This window comes from Pseudophryne corroboree, chromosome 2 (genome assembly GCF_028390025.1).
Source record: "Pseudophryne corroboree isolate aPseCor3 chromosome 2, aPseCor3.hap2, whole genome shotgun sequence".
Taxonomy (NCBI): Eukaryota; Metazoa; Chordata; class Amphibia; order Anura; family Myobatrachidae; genus Pseudophryne; species Pseudophryne corroboree.
Genome location: NC_086445.1, coordinates 94,626,273 through 94,640,637, shown reverse-complemented (window position 1 = coordinate 94,640,637; position 14,365 = coordinate 94,626,273). Strand labels below are relative to the sequence as shown.

The 14,365-nt window shown below is 44.4% G+C and overlaps 1 long non-coding RNA gene across 1 annotated transcript in view; it reads right to left on the bottom strand.

Moving 5' to 3' along the window:
• LOC135000776 (uncharacterized) overlaps nucleotides 1-14,365 on the bottom strand; it is a 248,107-nt gene that overhangs the window by 213,342 nt on the left and 20,400 nt on the right. Inside the window, exon 2 of the long non-coding RNA XR_010202583.1 lies at nucleotides 13,875-13,999. This is a non-coding gene — a long non-coding RNA (uncharacterized LOC135000776). The remainder of the gene's footprint in view (nucleotides 1-13,874; nucleotides 14,000-14,365) is intronic.

Genomic DNA, 14,365 nt, shown 5'->3' with positions numbered 1-14,365 from the left:
CATATAAGCCTCCTCATTCAACATGTCGACACAGCCGTACTGACACACCGCAGACACACAGGGAATGCTCTAAACGAGGACAGGACCCACAAAAGCCCTTTGGGGGGACAGAGTAAGAGTATGCCAGCACACACCAGAGCGCTATATATATACAGGGACTAACTGAGTTATGTCCCTAATAGCTGCTTTTTATATAATATACTGTATACAGTGCCAATTTTAATGCCCCCCCCTCTCTTTTCCCTCTTACTGTACTGTAGAATTGCAGGGAAGAGCCAGGGAGCTTCCTTCCAGCCGAGCTGTGAGGGAAAAATGGCGCCAGTGTGCTGAGGAGATAGGCTCCGCCCCTTTTTCGCGGCCTATTCTCCCGTTTTTTATGGAATTCTGGCAGGGGTATTTACCTCATATATAGCCCCTGGGGCCATATATTGAGGTATTTTAGCCAGCCAAGGTGTTTTTATTGCTGCCTCAGGGCGCCCCCCCCAGCGCCCTGCACCCTCAGTGACCGGAGTGTGAAGTGTGTGAGAGGAGCAATGGCGCACAGCTGCAGTGCTGTGCGCTACCTTGGTGAAGACAGAGTCTTCATGCCGCCGATTTTCCGGACCATCTTCTTGCTTCTGGCTCTGTAAGGGGGACGGCGGCGCGGCTTCGGGACCGAACATCAAGGCTGGGCCTGCGGTCGATCCCTCTGGAGCTAATGGTGTCCAGTAGCCTAAGAAGCCCAATCCGGCTGCAAGCAGGCGAGTTCGCTTCTTCTCCCCTTAGTCCCTCGCTGCAGTGAGCCTGTTGCCAGCAGGTCTCACTGAAAATAACAAATTCTAAGACTATAACTTTCTAAGAGCTCAGGAGAGCCCCTAGTGTGCATCCAACCTCGGCCGGGCACGAAATCTAACTGAGGCTTGGAGGAGGGTCATAGTGGGAGGAGCCAGTGCACACCAGGTAGTCTAAGATCTTTCTAGAGTGCCCAGCCTCCTTCGGAGCCCGCTATTCCCCATGGTCCTTACGGAGTTCCCAGCATCCACTAGGACGTTAGAGAAATATTGTTTTAGAGTACATGCAGGCAAAAAGAACACAGTGTCCATACTGAAACACGTTTATATCATTTGGGAATGATGATCATGGTGCATTCACATCTACGACTTATATCTGGGATGCTGCACCATTATCTAGTGACTTGATCAATACTCTAAGGCTTTACGGTGTGTTGGTAATTATCACTTATTGTGATTTAATTAATACCCACTACTCCTGCCTTCTTAGAGGACATTACTCTCCATTTCACCTAACTAAAGGAGGAGTGCATCAGCTGAGATAATAAGGACCGCTAATCGGGTAATTAAATAGAGACCCAGTGACTTACTTGGAAGGATCTCTTAAAATGTTTAACAACCCGATATAAATTGTTCTATATAACATTTTCACTTTTTGTTCTACATCTCTCACTGTTGTAATATAAGTGTGGCTATATACAAAAGCAATTCTAACCTGATATCAATATTTATATCAGTGAACCTTAACCGCTTATACATATTTTCATCACACAGGGATACTAATCCCCCTTTCTGGGATTATTTCAGGTCAATATTGACCGATACATGTTGTTTATTTCTGACTTTGGTCACAATATTATAAAATTAGTTAATAAACGTTAAGTTTTAATTTTATAACCATTACATATTTGATTTAAACAAAAGAGTGCGCCACAAAGTAAGCCTTCTTTGGTAGATGACCGTCTTGTGGTCATTCTCCTCTCCCTTTTCTACAGCTATATTTGTGTTAAGTGGATAACAAGTAATGCAGTACTAGCCATTTAATCAGACACATGAATATCGAGTCCTGATTAGCTAGATTTCTGTTAAGTGGATAGCAAAAATTATTACAACAGAAAGAATGCAGCATTGGCTGTTAGACTCAGTTGAAAATATATAGGAAGCTATAAGCACTGCTCCAAGTTAAGATAAACCTATCTGGTTTATATGTTAGATGTGTCAGTGTTATTAAGCATATGTGACACAATTACAACAAATCTTCATAAATGAATTACTAATCAGCGTGACTCAGTCACTGTATGTAGGGACTATCACAACTATCATTAAGAGACAACGAATAGATGATTATTGAAATATAGATAATTTACATCTGTTGATTAGATAACAATATAATTAATTAATGAATAACGCAGCAGTGGCTGTTGAAATCCTCAGACATACACAGTGAGCAGGAGATATTGCTTCAAGCTCAAATAGATACATTCTATCTCTTTATGCTAAGTGTGACACAACTGAGCAGATGCAATTGCAACAAATGTTTCTAAATGAACTCTCCAAGCTAATGTGGCAGCTGTGAATAAAACAACGTGTTAACATTAATGTTTAATGCTGGTTGGGAAATCTAGCCCTATCAGGTGACATATATCAGGATAATAAAATCTTTATTCAATACACTGTTACCCATATATATTTAATGAAGGCTTCTCTCGCTTAATAATCATAATTATATCAGATGTTTAATGGTGATGCATAATCTGGGAAGCTATATACTGACATCTGAGTAAGGTGTCATTTATTCCTAAAAAATAAGGTGTTCTTCTCTTAGAGATAATAACGCTTTGATTATCTAACTGATGTAGCTGATTGACATATATCGTATTATCAGCGACACAGCCCTTAACAAGTGAAGAAGTTTTCTTGTTGAGGACATATCAATTAAAAGAAAGATACACCCTTATGCATTATCATTTATGTTATTGATCATAAACAACTGAGGAAGATATTTATTCCCCCGGAGTATATCATATATCTATATTGAATTTATAGCATCACCTGTGTATCTTACACTCCACTACACATCTGATTCAATTAGATAGTGCGACAGCTGTTCTGTCACAAATAAGTTGGTATCAACAGCCTATATTGCTATAAATATCTAGGATATTACTACAATTAACATCTTTATTCCCTTAATGCCTCATCTAAGAGCCTAATAACGACTGAAACATACAATAAATTCTAATCCTATTATGGAATAATAGATTATATATCTTTGGACATTGGAATAAGACACGTGGACACACATTTTAAATCTTTAAATCACCTTTATTTCATTTGCACTATGTATGTTTTGTTTATGTCATAATTTTAACCTCTATGTTTCGCTTATACTCACGATTATGTGTAAGTAATGTACACGATTTTTAAATAAATACCAATAAAAGTTAAATTTTAATTAAATACAGGCAGATGTGATAACCAGATCTAATCTTCCTTTTGTGCACCGACAATACAGTCCTTTCCTCCTTTCTTTTGTGTATCTATGACAACTGTAGTTGGTAGCACCCCCATAATAGATGGTAATTACCATGAATCTAAATAGGGGTTTATGATGGAACTTATGTTTCAAACGTAGATTAAGACAAATACAGTGTGTGTGCAGGTACAATTTTTGTTGGCTCAGAGACATACACAGCTGTGTGTGTGTCCCGCTGTGAGGGGCGCGCTGATCCACCAATGTACACCCCCACTGGCTGACAGGTCTACCAATGGTTTTAACCCTCTGAGGTATAAAAAAATTAACTCAGGCCAATATAAAGATGGACCCAGCGGCTCACCAGCACCATTTTCACTCTGCAGATTACACTGACAAGAATCACAGGGAAGCGCAGCTCCTCCACAAAGACTCCACGTCTCCTCAGCAGTACCAGGGGGTCTTAAAAGTGGGGGAGTTTTAGGGGACTTAGTGTGGCGACCCAGCTATATTAATTTAGCTATTAGGGCAGTGTGTGTGTGTGTGTGTGTGTGTGTGTGTCTGGCTCGAATCTCTGTCTCTGAGGGCTCTGTGTAGGTTTAACTGTGTTTTCACCTTCTTGTGTGGGTGTCTGTGTGTCCCTCTACATTACCATGTCCAGGGACTGTGTTTCCTGCACGGCTGAGTGCCTTTCTTCCCCCGGAGATTTACTACCCTGTACTCAGGATAGTGCTCATTCTCAGGCTAGTGGGGCTGAACCCCCATGGTTGGCTTCCATTAAAGGGATGATATCGAATATTTCAACTAAATTATCCCATAATGAGAAAGAGACACAATTTTTAAGACCGCTTATTGATGACCTGATGAATAGAGATTCAGTTCCCATGCCAGTGTCTCAAACCCCCGCCATTTGCCCACAAAAGCGTTCTCTTGCCCAACTAATGCAGGATGACACTGATGATGATGCATCAGATCCAGAGGAGGGTGAGGTGGATGCGAGTGGGGGGGGGGGGGGGGGTTTGCTGTCCTGTCACAGGGCATACAGGCCCTGATAGAGGCTATCAGAAATTTCCTGCACATTAATGTAAAAAGTAATCCTCGGCTACTTTTCCTGCATCAAAGGAATTGAATGCCCTGTTTGAAGAAATTTGGGCTAACCCTGACAGGAAACTTCAGATCCCTAAAAGATTGATTACATCCTTTCCCTTTCCTCTAGATGGTGGAAAGAAATGGGAAAACCCGCCGATTGTCGACGCATCGGTATCTAGGTTGTCACGTAAGATTGTCTTACCCGTGCCTGGAGGTGCATCCTCAAAGGACACAGCTCACCGCAAAATTGAGAACACACTCAAATCGCTATACATGTCTGCAGGGGTGGCCCAGAGACCCACTATTGCTTGCGCATGGATCACTAGAGCTATTGCAAAATGGTCAGGTAACCTAATTGACGGTTTGGATACCTTGCCCAGGGGGAGATAGTTTTACTCCTGCAGCATATCCAAGATTCTGCTAACTTTGTTAGAGGCTTTAAAGGAAATTGGTTTGCTTAACGCACGCACCACTGCCATGGCAGTGTCAGCACGCAGGGGGTTGTGGCTACGCCAGTGGACTGCGGATGCGGACTGCAGGAAAGGAGTGGAAAATCTACCTTTCACAGATGAGGTCCTGTTTGGGTATGAACTGGACAAGTTGATATCCAAGGCTACGGCGGGTAAGTCTACGTACCTTCCTTCCGCAACACCCCCAGCTAGGAAATCCTACTCTGCTCCAACTCTGCAGTCCTTTCGGACAGCAAAATTCAAAGGCAAATGCAAGGGTTCTTCTACAGCCTTCAAAGGTAATAGAAGTAAAACCAGGAAACCAGCAGCTGCAGGTTCTCAGGAATAGACCTCCAGTTCTGCTCCCTCAAAGCTTTCAGCATGACGGTGGTCCGCACTGCCTGGAAGACAGGAAGGTGGGAGCTCGGGTACGTTATTTGACACGTTTGGGCGACATCTTGCCAAGATACCTGAGTCACAGACCTTATCACCCAGGGATACAGACTGGAGTTTCAGGATCTCCCACCTCACAGATTCTTCAAATCAGGCTTACCAGCTTCTCCAGAAGCAAGTTTGACTTTACAGGCAGCAATTAAAAAAAATGGTACTGACTCAGGTCATTGTACCAGTTCCACGTCAACTACAAAACAAGTGTTATTACTCCCACCTGTTTGTTATACCAAAACCGGACGGTTCGGTAAGGCCCATTCTAAACCTCAAATCACTGAACCCATATTTAAGAGTGTTCAAATTCAAGATGGAGTCTCTGAGAGCGGTGATCTCAGGTCTGGAGGAGGGGGAATTACTGGTGTCTCTGGACATAAAGGATGCGTACCTTCATATTCCGATTTGGCTGCCTCATCAGGCTTATCTAAGGTTTGCACTATAGGACTGTCACTACCAGTTTCAGTCCCTGCCAATTGGCCTCTCCATGGCACCGAGGGTATTCACCAAGGCAATGGCAGAGATGATGTTTCTCCTCTGCAAGCAAGGAGTGAACATAATACCGTACCTGGATGACCTGCTGATAAAAGCGCTTTCCAGGGAGAGGTTGTTGGACAGCATTGCTCTCTCAACCAAACTACTTCAGGATCATGGATTGATTTTGAACCTACCAAAATCTCACCTGGAACCAACACGGAGGCTTCCATTTCTGGGGATGATACTGGATACGGAGGAACAGGAGGTATTCCGTTGGAAAAGGCATCTATGGTGCGGGATGTCCTGAAATCAGCCCAGATTTCGGTGCATCCATGCATTCGCCTTCTGGGGAAGATGGTTGCCTCTTATGAGGCTCTGCAGTACGGAAGGTTTCATGCGAGGCCTTTTCAGCTGGATCTGCTGGACAAATGGTCCGGATCGCATCTTCACATGCACCAGAGGATAAGTCTGTCACCAAAAGCCAGGATTTCTCTTCTGTGGTGGCTTTAGACTTCTCACCTGACTGAGGGTCGAAGGTTCGGGATTCAAAATTGGGTTCTGCCAACCACAGACACAATCCTCAGAGGTTGTGGAGCAGTCACCCAGGGGGAACAGTTCCAAGGAAAATGGTCGTCAGGAAACCATTCTTCCGATCAACATTCTGGAACTAAGGGCAATATACAACGCCCTTCTACTAGCATCGCATCTTCTTCAAAATCACGCCATTCAGGTTCAGTCGGACAATGTAACGGCAGTAATGTACATAAACCACCAGGGCGGAACGTAGAGCAGAGCAGCAATATCAGAGGTAACAAGTATTCTCCTCTGGGCAGAAAGACATGCGGTGGTGCTGTCGGCAATCTTCATTCCGGGAGTAGACAACTGGGAAGCGGACTTCCTCAGCAGACATGACCTCCACCTGAGAGAATGGGGCCTTCACCCACAGGTGTTCGAGTCCTTAACACGTCGGTGGGGAATTCCACAAATGGACATGATGGCCTCTCATCTCAACAAAAAGCTAAAGCGGTATTGATCCAGGTCGAGGAACACACAAGCAGTGGCGGTGGATGCTCTGGTGACTCCATGGGTCTACCAAATGATTTACGTGTTTCTACCTCTTTCACTGATCCCAAGAATTCTCACAAGAATAAAAAGGAAAAAGGTTCAAGCAATTCTCATTGCTCCGGATTGGCCAAGAAGGGTCTGGTACGCGGATCTACTGGAGATGCTCCTAGAGGACCCGTGACCTCTACCTCTTCGAGAGGATCTTCTACAACAGGGGCCGTTCGTCTATCAAGACTTACCACGGCTCTACATTTGATGGCATGGAGGTTGAGTGTCAGATTTTAGCCTGGAAAGGCATTCCGAACAAGGTCATTCCAACCCTGATCCAAGCCAGGAAAGGGGTAACGTTTAAACATTACCACCGTATTTGGAAAAAATATGTCTCATGGTGTGAAAACAGGAAATTTCCTGCTGTGGAATTTTAACTGGGACGTTTTCTCCTTTTTCTGCAGTCGGGTGTGGATGTGGGCCTACGTTTGGGCTCCATAAAAGTCCAGATTTCGGCCTTATCCATTTTCTCCCAGAAACAATTGGCTTCCCTCCCTGAGGTTCAGACGTTCTTGAAGGGGGTTCTGCACATCCAACTGCCCTTTGTGCCTCCCACGGCACCTTGGGATCTGAACGTGGTGTTGCAGTTCCTACAATCGGAATGGTTTGAGCCTCTACAGGATGTTGACGTAAAGTTTCTTACGTGGTAGACCGTTACATTATTGACCTTAGCTTCTGCAAGGAGTGTGTCTGAACTAGGGGCATTGTCTCACAAGAGCCCCTATTTGATTTTTCATGAAGATAGAGCTTAACTCAGAATGCGTCAGCAATTACTTCCTAAGGTGGTGTCTGAGTTTCACATCAACCAACCTATTGTGGTTCCGGTGATTACTGACACCTCTGCTACCTCAAAGTCCCTGGATGTTGTGAGGGCTTTGAAGATCTACGTGAAGCGGACAGGTCGTCACAGGAAATCTGACTCGCTGTTTGTTCTCTATGATCCCAAGAAAATTGGGTGTCCTGCTTCAAAGCAGTCTATTGCTCGCTGGATCTGATTTAGTATCCAGCATGCTTATTCATCGGCAGGATTGCCGGTTCCTAAAGTACAGGCCCACTCTACTAGGTTGGTGGGTTCTTCCTGGGCGGCTACCCGGGGTTTCTCGGCTTTGCAACTCTGCCGAGCAGCTACTTGGTCGGGTTCGAACACGTTTGCTAAGTTCTACAAGTTCGATACTTTGGCCTCTGAGGACCTTCAGTTTGATCAATCAGTTCTGCAGGAACCTCAGCACTCTCCCACCCGGTTTGGGAGCTTTGGTCCATCCCCATGGTACTAATGTGGACCCCAGTATCCTCTAGGACGCAAGAGAAAATAGGATTTTAATTACCTACCAGTAAATCCTTTTATCGTAGTCCGTAGAGGATACTGGGCGCCCGCCCAGCGCTTCATTTTCCTGCACTGTTACTTAAGTAATGTTGTTGGTTCAGCTGTTGCTGTTCCTGTTCAGTTTTGGTTAGCATGGCTTTCCTCTTGTTTTTGTGTGCTGGTTCGAATCTCACCACTGTTCTGTTACATCAGGATATGTCCGTCTCCTCTGGCACAGTTTCTAGACTGAGTCTGGTATTGACTTCTTAAAGTGTCCAAGACTCCTAGTGGACCTGTCTATACCACATGCCCATACTAATGTGAACCCCAGTATCCTCTACGGACTAAGAGAAAAGGATTTACCGGTAAGTAATTAAAAGCCTATTATATATATATATATATATATATATATATATATATATATATATATAAAATATATACACAAATATATATTTATTACACAGCATAGAGTGCTTTTTGGACAAATGGCCTGATACCAAGTTGGGCACTGTTGAGAAGAACCATGCAGATTCGCTTTCTGCGCATGTCGCCTGCAGTTCCCCTCTGACACTGCCTGATTGACAGGCAGGGCATATTGGGGATGGGGAAAGGCGTAGGGAGGGCTGCATTTTCTGGGAGGGGAGAGTCCTGCTGCATGCCCCTCCTAGAGGTCGGACAGAAATTCCATTGATCTCTGAATCAGGCCCAAAGTGCAGATGTAAGCTGAAAAAAATGCATCTGATTTATAGTGTACAGTAGGATCAGGCCTCGTTTACGCCACTGATGGATGGAAAAGTAGTACCTGTTTTCTGGGAGAATAGGGTCCATCCATTAAGCTAGGAACCCCTGGCTACATCATACTTGCCTATTTTTGAGTCCTTCCCTTCGGGCAATCCCAGAGTGGAGGTTGAAGTGTAGGTGTCTATACCCAATTGCATTTATAATTGTCTATGCAAAACGGTGCACTTTCTTGTTTGCTCCATTTTAGACCATTGAAAGGACAAAGAAAGCAATCGCTCTCATAAAGTCCCACACAGTGACGGACTGTCCACACTAATGCCAGAGGAATTCTCCTGCAGGGACTGCTGCTGTACAGTGAGAGGATTGCACGTGCTAGATCAGTACATCCACCGTACTTCCTGGCCATGCCTCAGTAGGCCTATGCACAAATGCATTGTGTGGCCCAGCCCTGTAATAAATGCATGTTAGACACAGTCACAAATGTGTCCACAACCTGCACGTGTGTATCAACGCAGAACGTTTATACTGTGTGCGTTTTACATGTGGTCTGCACTTTTGTTTTTACATAAATGTAACTCCAAGCTTTCAGCTATGGGAAAGTATTATTCTAGATTTCTCACTAAGATATATTTGAGTAAAAACCTGTAAATCATGTTATAGTGGTTTTAGGCGTGAAGATGATGAAAGGTCAGCCAGCCCACCCCTCCGCCCCAGCACACCCACAAAAATGTGTTTTTCATGAGTATAAAATGTGTGCTTGACTCTACACGGCAGCCGGTACATAGTGACCTAAAAGAAAATTACTTTCTTGTTTTTTATTTTTAGGGATAATTTCTTTTAAGTGGCCAGAGACAACTGAAGCTGTTGCCAATCCAGATCTGTCCCTGACCAATATGGCTTCCTTGGCAAGCTTTTAGCTGGTAGCCCTTAAACTGTTCCTACTAGCCAGCATTGTGTTCATACGCTCACACAGGAAATACTGTAGCTTTAGATATTTTATTTTTATAGAAACCAGTGTTTAATGCACAAAACACAGAACTGTGATCTAAATATCAACAAAGCTAACATGGCAGTGTAAATATAATGTAAATTAGGATATTGTGCAAAATTCACTGCAAACTGACAATTGAAACTAGTGTGCTAATGGAGTGAGCAATTGGGCAAAACCATGTGCACTGCAGGTGGGGCAGATGTAACATGTGCAGAGAGAGTTAGATTTGGGTGGGTTATTATGTTTCTGTGCAGGGTAAATACTGGCTGCTTATTTTTACACTGCAATTTAGATTTCAGTTTGAACACACCCCACCCAAATCTAACTCTCTCTGCACATGTTACATCTGTCCCCCTGCAGTGCAACATGGTGTTGCCCAATTGCTAACTTTTTTGGTTTGGTAACAAACCTGAATAATGTCCTAAATGTAGTATTGTACTCAGTTCTTGCAGCACAGTCATCTACCACATCCTCTTATGACGACTGTTGTGAGACCACACGAGTAACGCAAACGAGTCCATTGAGACATTCTTGCTCAAGTAGGTTTTAATCGGTTTCAGCTTCGATAAGCTCCTTGCAGCTACAGCAGTAGCCACCAGTGACTGAGATTCTCAGAACAACCCATATATTGGGCTACATTTCTGTCAGCTTCCACTCATACAGTCAAAAGTTCCATATTTTGCATTTTTTTGATGGCAATGTTGTAAATTTTGCATTTCTGCTGCAAGCTCCCGGCCATCAATATCTGGCTGGCATCTGGGGTTAGGGCAGTGGTCAAGGTATGACAATGTTCTAGCAATGCCATTTTTGCCAAGATTATGCAACAAATTGAAGACCCCATTTTACATGACACATTGATGCAGGAAGGCTGTGGAGTCACAGGCATCTCTTTATGAATACACAGTTTAGTCATCCAGTTTGTCTTGTTACACCCTGTGTAAGGAAAGTGTAACTTATAAAACTCCAAGAAATCATTCCTAAAGCACAAATGCTGTTTTGGCGTGGCGCCTGCATGAGGCACAACAGTTTCTGAGGAGAATGTTAGGTGAATATTAGGGCAGATTAGGGACAGTTCTCACTGAATGCGGACCACAGCAATCATAATGAAATGGCACACCCAGAGCCGGACTGGCCAAATGCAATAGGGGCCGATGAGGTGATTCAACCTGAAAGCCTGGCCGAGCAACTCCACCTGCAGACATTCTGCTTGGCTGGCATGCAGAGAGACACGAGGCCACACCCCATGACATGCCTCGTACCTCGTAGGGCTTGGCCACAGCTCTTTTTCATACACACACACACAGAGGGAGAAATATATTGCGGTAAATCGATTGACTGTAATGCTTGGTGAATGTTTTCATCAGGTTTAACAGTCCATTATACTGTACACCACAAGCTATCTGGACTACAGAGTACCTGGATAATACATTGCCACAAAAACAATGTTTATGTCAACGTTGTAGGTAGATTTCTTGGTGAGCTGCTTTAATATTGATGTTTAAGCTTAGAAGGGGTCAGTATTGGGATCCCGGTGTTTGGGATGCAGGAGGTCAGAATACTGACCGTGGCATCCCCACATGCAGGATCCCAACACCTGTTTGGTAAGCATACTAGCACTAACCCCCTAACCCTTCCCCCCCCCTCCCCAGCCTAACCCAAACCGTCCCCCGTAGCCTAAACCTAACCCCCGCAGCATGACCCTTATCCGACCTGGCATACTTACAATCGAGGTGCCGGCAGTTGTGATTCCGGCCTTCCAACTGCCGGCACCCCCTTAGAAGATTCAAGTTCCAGTTGCCATAGTGCTTGGATTCGGATCTAAAGCTGGGTACACACCTGAATGATGCTATTGAATTCAGAGTTGATCGCAGCAGCAAATTTGTTAGCAGTTGGGCAAAACCATGTGCACTGCAGGCAGAGAGATTTGGGTGGGGTGTGTTCAAACTGAAATCTAAATTGCAGTGTAAAAATAAAGCAGCCAGTATTTACCCTGCACAGAAACAATATAACCCACCCAACTCTAACTCTCTCTGCACGTTTTATCTGCCCCCCAGCCCCCCTGCAGTCCATATGGTTTTGCCCAGTAGCTAACAAATTTGCTGCTGCGATCAGGTCTGAATTACCCCCTATATCAGGCTTTCCCAACCACGGTCCTCAAGGCACACTAACAGTGCATGTTTTAGTGATATCCAGGCTTCAGCACAGGTGACTTAATTAGTAGCTCAGTTATTTTGAGTTAACCATCTGTGCTGCAGCCTGGATATCACTAAAACCTGCACTGTTGGTGTGCCTTGAGGACCGTGGTTGGGAAAGCATGCCCTATATCGTGCCCATGTACACACTACGTGACCTGCCGTTCAATGACACAATATTTTGTTACAGAAGTATTATTATGGCAATGCATCGTATGTCTCATCTGCAGTGCAGCACATCAGATAAGAAGATGCGACCAGGCAATTCATTAAGTGAATTGGCGGGGTACACACTGTAGAATGATCATTGCAATCACAAGAATGGCCAGTATATCAGGATCAGTATGATATACCGATGGACAGGATGCCGGTGGTCAGCATCCTGTCCATCATAATCCTGACAGTCACCCAGTAAGCCCCCTCACCCCTTCCCTACCCTAACCCTCCATTGTGGGTGCCTAACCCTAACCCTCCCCGGTGATTCCTAACCCTCCATTTCCCGCTGCCTAAAGCTAACCCTCCCCACTTGATGCCTAACCCTTACCTGCCCTTCTATGTGCCTAACCCTCCCTCCCCAGTACATAACCCTCCCTCCCTGGTACCTAACCCTCCCTCCCCGGTACCTAACCCTCCCCACTTGATGCCTAACCCTTACCTCCCCTTCTATGTGCCTATCCCTCCCTCCCCGGTACCTAACCCTCCCTACCCAGTACCCATCCCTCCCTCCCCGGTACCTAACCTAACTCCCCCCCCCCCCCCCCCCTTCTGTCCAGACATTCGGGATGCCAGCTGTCAGTATAGTGACGCCGGCATCCCGTCTAGTGTCTGTGTGTGACCACTCATCAGGTGACAGCTCATCAGTGTGACCGCTTATCAGGTGACAGCTCATCAGTGTGACCGCTTATCAGGTGACTGCTCATCAGGTGACCGCTCATCAGTAATTATTAATTTATGACATTACTAAATTTGATTAGCTAGTCTGTGTTTGTTTCGTATTAGCACAAGTAGACTATTAAACCTTAAGGGCAAGGACCGGCTCATTATAAGTCTGATGCAGAGTTGCACCATTTTTGACGACTTTCTTTGTCTCTTCTATGGGAGATGCTGTTGACCGCTCTGGGGGCATGGCCAGGCACTCACATAGTTAGGCCCTGCCCCTGTCATGGAAAAATGCAGCAATTTGAGAGTCTGCGAGGAGGCGATAGAATAATGTGATTTGCATAATTGTAGCCCCGCACCTTCCCTGTAGATTCCCCATCCTGGAATGCTCACTTCACGCGTGGATATCTGGCCTCTCTTCCGGGGGTGTGGAGGACTGCTCCAAAAATTGGAAATCTCCCACACCTTCCAGGAGAGTAGGCAAGCATGGGTTGCAAACTATATAGATAATGGTACGATCTCTGGGTCTGATTCAGAGATGGATGTATGCAGCGGCCGCATCCATTTGACCTGCACATGCACACCGGCCGCAGTGCACATGCATGAACCTTCTCCTTACGGCCTGTCGAAGTCAGGCACACATATTACAGTACAAACACCACATAGATGGCCTAGTGCGTACTTATTCGGCCGTGCGTGCACATATTCGCAATTTGCGTATGGTTGCTTCCGCGGTCCTGCGTATTAGAGCGTGGTATGAGTAATTATGGTGGATTTGTACTCGCATGGAAAAGCCACAAAGACATATCATATATGTAATCCATATATTGCATAAATCACCCACTGTCTGCTTTCTCTTCTAATAGCATGAAGATGGGTCACACATAAATTAAACTCCCAGAGACTCAAATACAATGGCCTTATTTACACAAAGCTTTGAAGAAGGCAAATACCTTTGTTTACTCCTATTGTATTAGGGTAGCCCAGTTTCTGTCGAAGACAATAAAATACTGGATTGTCATTGTCTAATCTGAGGATGGGGCAAACAAGAAAGACAATGTCCAGGAACCTAGCTGGGCTGAAGAGAAACTCAATTAGCAACAGCTAACAAAAGTACAACCAGACATTTAGAAATCTGAGGTAATAACATTCATAGTCTAAACTCTTGGAGATATATATATTTGTGTGTGTGTGTGTATATATATATATATATATATATATATATATATATATGATTCCTAACAAATTGTAATAGCAGGAGTATGTGTATGTATGTATATATATATGTGTGTGTGTGTGTGTGTGTGTGTGTGTGTGTATATCTTGAGGATGGAAATGGATAATCATATCATGTGTGGGATCATATTGTTCAGAGTCACGTAAATATTAATCTGGTGGGAATAAGAATATCATCATATATTACAACATTAAGTTATTAATAATA